At 42.1% G+C, this 6933-nt stretch overlaps 1 non-coding gene across 1 annotated transcript; it reads right to left on the bottom strand.

The window, feature by feature from the left end:
* Positions 1 to 900: 900 nt before the first annotated feature.
* On the bottom strand, positions 901 to 972 carry TRNAS-AGA (transfer RNA serine (anticodon AGA)). Its single transcript has one exon. It is a non-coding gene; the product is annotated as a tRNA-Ser (tRNA).
* Between the last annotated feature and the right edge of the window lie 5961 nt (positions 973 to 6933).

Genomic DNA, 6933 nt, shown 5'->3' with positions numbered 1-6933 from the left:
ACATTCTCTAGTCTCGAGGCTCTCGGCCCTTCTGCCAGCTGTGCTGCCTTATTGCTCTCCTCCTGGACACGTTGAGGGTGGACACCTGTCATCCTCACAGCATCTTATCTATAATAAGTGCCCAGTGCATGTTTGTTTGTATGAAAGGAAGAAAGAAAATACACAGAAACACTTAGAGGTAGAAAAACAGCCAACAGGGATTGTATTTCCCTTTCTTATTCCAATGAAGCCAATATAACTTTTGTGACAATTTTCTGTGATGTAGGAATTCACAATCAGAAACTCAAACCATTCCATTTCTTGGTGCGAGTCCTTCGAACTCTCATTACTTCCATGAACATAGACTATTCAAAAGTGTTTCTATAAAAATGTATTGATTAGTTATCCAAGCCTTCCCTATAAAAGATCTGTCTGTGTGTGTGTGTGTGTGTGTGTGTGTGTGTGTGCCGGTGCACCAGAGGGGCAGGGAGAGAGGGGGAAAGAAGGAGAGAGGAGTCTGGAGTTGAGTATGTGCTTAGTGGGTGTTACGGAATCGGGGAACTGAAAGAATAAGTAAGTGGTCTATGTTCTCCAGAAGTTCATATTTTGTCAGTTTCTAATATGTAGACAACAGGAAAATAGTACCATTTTAAAGAAAAGAAAGACTAGGAGAGGATATCTTAATAAGAATTTATTTGATTCCAGCTTGGCTCAGATACCAGTCTCTGTCTTTGAAATATTTACAATCTAGTTGGGAGACAAAGGTTTATACGTGCTCACAGGGAGACACACAGTCCATAGTCACACTCACCAGTTTTCACACTCAGCCAGAAGTATCTTTACTTTTTTTCTCTCTTAAGGTTTTTTTGGGGGGGGGGGGGAGTGGAGAAATAATTAGTTTAGTTTTTGTTTTTTTTTCAATGAAGGTACTGGGGATTGAACCCAGGACCTCGTGCATTCTAAGCACGTGCTCTACCACTGAGCTATACCGTCCCCCATCTTTACTTACTTTTATCTCTAAGGTGATTTAGGGTGACATCATTACTTTTTGTCCTCTATTATTTTTAGACACAGCTGACTATTTTCCAAAACATGTAATTTCAAAACCCAATGGTGTTTCTTCTCTTTAGCCAATCATTCTCTAACCTAATTTGTATTTTTTCCTACTTAGCGACTCTGAAAAGAAAGATAACTTGCCACATTTTCATGTCAGAAGACTCCTTGGTACTTTTATTTGCATTATGCTGGGAGCTGTTACTTCCGGTCTGAATCAAGTTAAAACCACTCTGACCGCAGGAGATCTCTTGCACCCTAGTAAAAGCCTCGCTGCTTCCCAAACACAGTGTCTTCTCCCTGCCTTGTGGGACAGAAGGGCTTGTTTTTTATATTCTGTTGACCCTCTAGGGAGCTTTGGATGAACTGGTTCTGTCTTCATGTTACACAGCCACTGTGAGTAAGCCCTTGAATCATGAGTCCTAGGACCCCCACCAAGGTCAGGGGCTTCTGTAAAGAACCCAGATTCTCTGCATCCCAGAGCATCAGCCCACACTTCAGAGAGAGCCCAGCAACGATCTCTGAAGGTGCTTCTGGTTATGAGAAGGCATGAGACGTGGATTGGATGGTCCAAATGTGATGCCTCCCACTTGGAGTAGAAGAGGAGGGCTTGAGATCTATCATGAGGGCTTCTAGCTGCTCTCCATTAACGAGATGCCCATGACTCTTGTGTACCCTGCCCACAGCCCCCTGTGGGGTCTGCTCAATAGGATCATCTCTTAGATTTAAAAAGGATGCTTGTTATGATTTTATCCAACTGAAGGGTTGAAGGAAAATATTAAAAAACTAGGGATCCAAGACAACATTGTGCCTCTGAGATTTGCCTCTCTGCTGTTATTTCAAACTTCAAATAAAAATCCGCAAAACCATTTTCAAAAATATAGACATCAAGGGAATCACTGAACATCCCTGAGGTCGTGGGCATTCGGGCCAGGTGCCGGCTTTCAGCACGGTATTGTTTGACCTCAGATTTTTGTTTTCGCTTTTCCACTGTGAATGCTAGATAATATTTAATATAAGGCTCAGGGAAGCAGGGCAGGATAATAGCATTGACACGACGCTTGCTGGAGAAACAAGAAACATTTTGTAACTTATATACTCAGGCAAAATAAAAATAATTTGCTACTTGAATGCGTTTTGTTATAGCAATGTTTGGTGCGGTAGGTTTTTGTATCACAAGGAATAGCTCTGTGAGTTGGGTAAAATATGGGGTGCTTTTGGTTTTCATTAAAACAAAATGAAACAAAGCAAAATAAAACAAAAAAGGAGAACAGGAACAGAACATCCTCTGCTTCCCTGCAAAACCCTAAAGATGCTGTCCCTAGGAGTAATAATTCTGCCAGTGTCTGCTTTCTTGTTGGTTGGTGAAGAACACAGTGCCTCCCCCTCTTCCTGCTTGCACATCCCCACGCAGATCTCCACCCACCCTTATAGAAGCAGATGTGTAAGATGCAAAGAGTTCATGCCGCGTCTTAATGGTGCAACTCTGGGCACCAGATGAGCTCAACCATTCCTACTGCAGCTGTTGAGTATTTTCAGAAGAGTTTTCAGAAGGGTGAAAGGAGTCTGCTTGGCTCATAGGCTGTAACTGAGGGGGATCTAATTCCCCACCCACTTCAGGATCCTCGGAGAACCCAGGAGGACACAAGGAATTATCTTTTCGTGAAGGCTCTGAGCAAGATGGTGATCTGCCCTTAGGGCTGCCTACCTGACTGTAGTGCTTTGAGATCAAGCTCCTCATTCAACCTTTGGACTTTTATTGAGAACCACGTGGGAGACTCTCTGCTAGGGACTGTAGATTCCAAAGTGACAATGACATGGGGCCCTGTCTTTACGGAGGCCACAGTCTGATCAGGGAGGAGAGGAATCGTGGAAATCTCCCTTGAGGACGGTCCACCAGCTCAATGCTGGGTAAAGAGAAGGAAGTAGGTGGACAAGAGGAGGGCGGTTTCAGAAACAAGAGTGCCACGCACAGATACGAGAGAGAGAGAGGCATAAGGCCGATGGTGATGAAAGATGGGCTATATGTAGGCAGGGAAGTGTCAGATTATGGAAGGCTTTTTTTAAGCCAAACAAAGGAGCTTGGACTGAGGGCCATGGAGAGTCACCAGAGGATTTTAGCCATGAGTCACATGACCAGACCCGATCACGCTTTATAGAGGTCACTCCTACTTGCATAGAATCAGTTGCAATCAGACAAGAATTGAGGCGGGGAGAACTGATGGGAGGCTGACACAGTGATCCAGGTTAAGACGTGATACTGACTTGATCTAAGGTGACAACAAGAAAACGATACAGAATTAAGAGATACTCACAGGCAGAATGAGTACGTTTTCTTAAAGCAATTGTACAAGACGAGTGAGGGAGCTGGAAGAAGCAATAATTACCTCCAGTTTTCCTGGCTTGGGCAAAATGTGCTGACAGCACCCCATCAATTAGAAATTCAGATAGAGGAGGAGGGAAGGGCATGAGTTAAGCTTTAGACGTGAGGTGCTTGTAAGACAACCGAGTAGAGATGTGTGTTCAGCAGATAGTAAGACTTTCGTCTGGAGATCAGAACGGGGAGCAGGGCTGCTATTAGCATAAGTGGTGGCTGAAACCATGGCAATATTGGAATGAATTTACTTGTTAGCATGAAATCTGAAGCAACTGAATAAATAAAGGAAGGAAGTCATCCAGGGAGCAAGCAGAAGGAAGAGAGAACCAGCCATGGGTGGGCCTAGTTTTCTTTCTCTGTGACCATATATATCACCTAGCGAGGGACTCACTGATCTGGCTGTGTCACATTAAAGATGGGGGGACACTTTGGGAAGCCCCAGACATCATGCAATTCAATATCAGTAGATTTTTTTTTTAAATGCTGTACTTCGGTATCTTTGCAACCAAGTTAAGTTGTAAAATACAGAATTTCAGTGATTCTATAATCTGATGGCCAAACAACCAAAACCAGTATTTTTTAAAAAAGAGAGAAGGTTGATTTCCTGCCTCAGCAATGACGTGAATATAAACATGGCCACAATAAGTGAAAATAATCTTCTCAGAAGTGCTGACCTATCCCTGGCTGGGCCCGTTCTTCTCGGTCTTGGAGACCCTCAATCCTAATACGTTCACTGTCTTTTGAATAGCTCCTGGCAAGATGCTTAGAAGCAGCACAAAATTTTAGTGTAAAATGTGGTCCATTTCACTTCCATCCGGGGAATGCGACTTGCATACGTTCTGTTACACATCGCTGCTCGCCCTGTGTCGTCCTCGTCACCACTGTCCTCCCGCCTCCCAAATGCCAGGCTGGTATCAGAATAGAGAGAGGATTAGCAGGAAAATTCTCTCTCATCAGCCCCGTTCTAACTACACCACAGAGCCTATTGCATATTCTACCTTGGCTGTAAGCGGAGCCACTATTCACGTGAATAGGACTTAAGTGCTTGCCAGGAGTCTAAATTATGCAACGGAGACCATCCCTGTGTTTCAGAGAGGAGAATTCAGCCTTAAATGATGGGGCCAGAAGTCACACTTGGAGTTTCCTATTGTTCTGTCTTTCAGCACCCACCAAAAGCTTGTAGCTTTCATATGAAGCGCTTTCCAAAAGCAAACTATGCCAGCGTTATTTATTTATTTATTTTTTTGACTTAACACAAACGTTCTTTGGCAACTCAAAGACAGATGAAAAGCAAGAGTAGAAAAAAGTAAGGAGCCTTCAGTGGGTGGTCCACGCTTGTTTTCTGACACCGTGAATTTAATGCTTATCCAGGTGTGTGCACAAATCAGTGGCTAGTGTAATTTAAGCTCTAACTTTTCTGCAGTAATAAGGGTCTCAGAGATAGGAACGAGGCTGTGTTTCTCCTATAAATTCAGGCACTGCTGGGCAGGTGCTTAGAGTTCTACTTGAGAACTTGAGAGCATTTGGGGATCCTCACTGGAGGAATCATGTAGCTCAGCAATTGAGCTGATGGCCAGTTCTCAGGCTGAGTCTCATCCAAACCATGGGGAATAAAAATCCCATCTTAGCGTCACAGGAAGGGAGGAGGGAACCGTCATGAAAATAAGAAAGTCAAGGTATACACCTTGGCTCAGAAGTAACAACGAGGAAAAATTATGAAGTATCTCTTTATATGACAAGCTCTAAGCTGGTGCTTTATAACCCACGATGCAAGTATTATTCTTCTCCCTATTTTACAGATGAGGAAGGTGAGGCACAGGGAGATTGTGTCCCTTGCTCAAGTTTACACATCTAATCAGCAGACAAGAAAGGATTTGAGCCCAGGTGCACCTGATTCCATAGCCTGTTGTCCTACCCTCATATTATAATGGAAACTAGCAGTGTGATGCAGAAGGGAGCATGGTTTCACCCTGATACAAGTTTTGCTGCTCTGGCTTTCTTTTGATTTTCATTTGCATGGAATACCTTTTCCATCCCCTCACTTTCAGTCTGTGTGTGTCTCTAGATCTGAGGTGAGTCTCTTGTAGGCAGCAATGGATACAAGAAATGTTAAGCCACTCTATGTCTTTTGATTGCAGCATTTAGTCCATTTACATTTCAGGAAATTAATGATACGTATGTTCTCGATGCCATTTTGTTAATTTGGAGTTGTTTGTGTAGGTCTCCCCACCCCCTTCTTCTTTTGTTCTCTTGTGATTTGATGACTATTCTCAGTGTTATGTTTGGATTCCTTTTGTGTGTGTGTCTGAATATCTATTACAGGTTTTTGGTTCGTGTATATACCCACTATAGATTTTTGTATAGTATTCTCCCTATATACATGTCATTGTTTTAAATTGATTATAGCTTAATTTCAAATGCATTTTTTAAAAAAATGCTGCATTTGTACTCTCCTCCGCTCGTGATTTTTGATATCATATTTTACATCTAATTGTTTAGTGTATCCCTTAACTGCTCGTTGTGAATATAGATGATTTTAGTAATTATGTCTTTCAGCCTCCCTATGAGCTTGTGTATGGATGATTTCCTACCTTTCCTGTATGTTTGCCTTTACTGGTGAGCTTTGTGATTTCATAATTTTCTTGTTTCTAGCTGGGGCCTTTTCTTTTTGGCCTAGAGAATTTCCTTTAACATTTGTTGTAAAGCTGGTTTGGTGGTGTTGAACTCTTGTAGCTTTTTTGTGTCTGTAAAGTTTTGGATTTCTCCATCCAATCTGAAGGAGACCTTCACTGAGTAGAGTATTCTTGGTGGTAGGTTTCCCCCTTTCACCACTTTAAATATGTTGTACCTCTCCCTTCTGGCCTGCAGAGTTTCTGCTGAAAAGTCAGCTGATAGCCTTATGGGAGTTGCCTTGTATGTTATTTGTTGCTTTTCCCATGCACCTTTTAATATTCTCTCTTTATCTTTTAATTTTTGTCATTTTACTTACCATGTGGCTTGGTGTGTTCCTCTTTGAGCTAACTGTGTATGGGACTCTGTGCTTCTTGGACTTCGGTGACTGTTTTCTTTCCCAGGTTAGGAAAGTTTCCAGCTATTATATCTTCAAATATGTTCTCAGGCCTTTTCTCTCTCTTTTCTCCTTCTGAGACTCCTTTAATGTAAATATTAGTGTGCTTGATGTTGTCTGAGAGGTCTCTTAAGTTGCCTTCATTTCTTTTTATTCTTTTTTCCTTTTTCTGCTCAGCATCAGTGATTTCTACTACTCTGTCTTCTAGCTCACTGATCCATTCCTCTGTATCATTTAATCTACTGTTGATTCCTTCTAGTGTATTTTTCATGTCAGTTTTTAGATTCTTCATCTCTGTTTGGTTGTTCTTTGTATTTTTTAACTCTTTGTCGAAAACGTCTGACTTCTTGCTCTGTGCATCCATTCTTCTCCCAAGTTCTTTGAACTCTTTACAATCATTATTCTAAACTCTTTCTCAGGTAGATTGCCTAAATCCACTTCACTTAGTTCTTCTGAG

The sequence above is a fragment of the Camelus bactrianus genome, chromosome 4 (genome assembly GCF_048773025.1).
Source record: "Camelus bactrianus isolate YW-2024 breed Bactrian camel chromosome 4, ASM4877302v1, whole genome shotgun sequence".
Classification (NCBI taxonomy): Eukaryota; Metazoa; Chordata; class Mammalia; order Artiodactyla; family Camelidae; genus Camelus; species Camelus bactrianus.
Note: the sequence above shows the minus strand (reverse complement) of the source record. Positions and strands in the feature narration are given on the sequence as shown.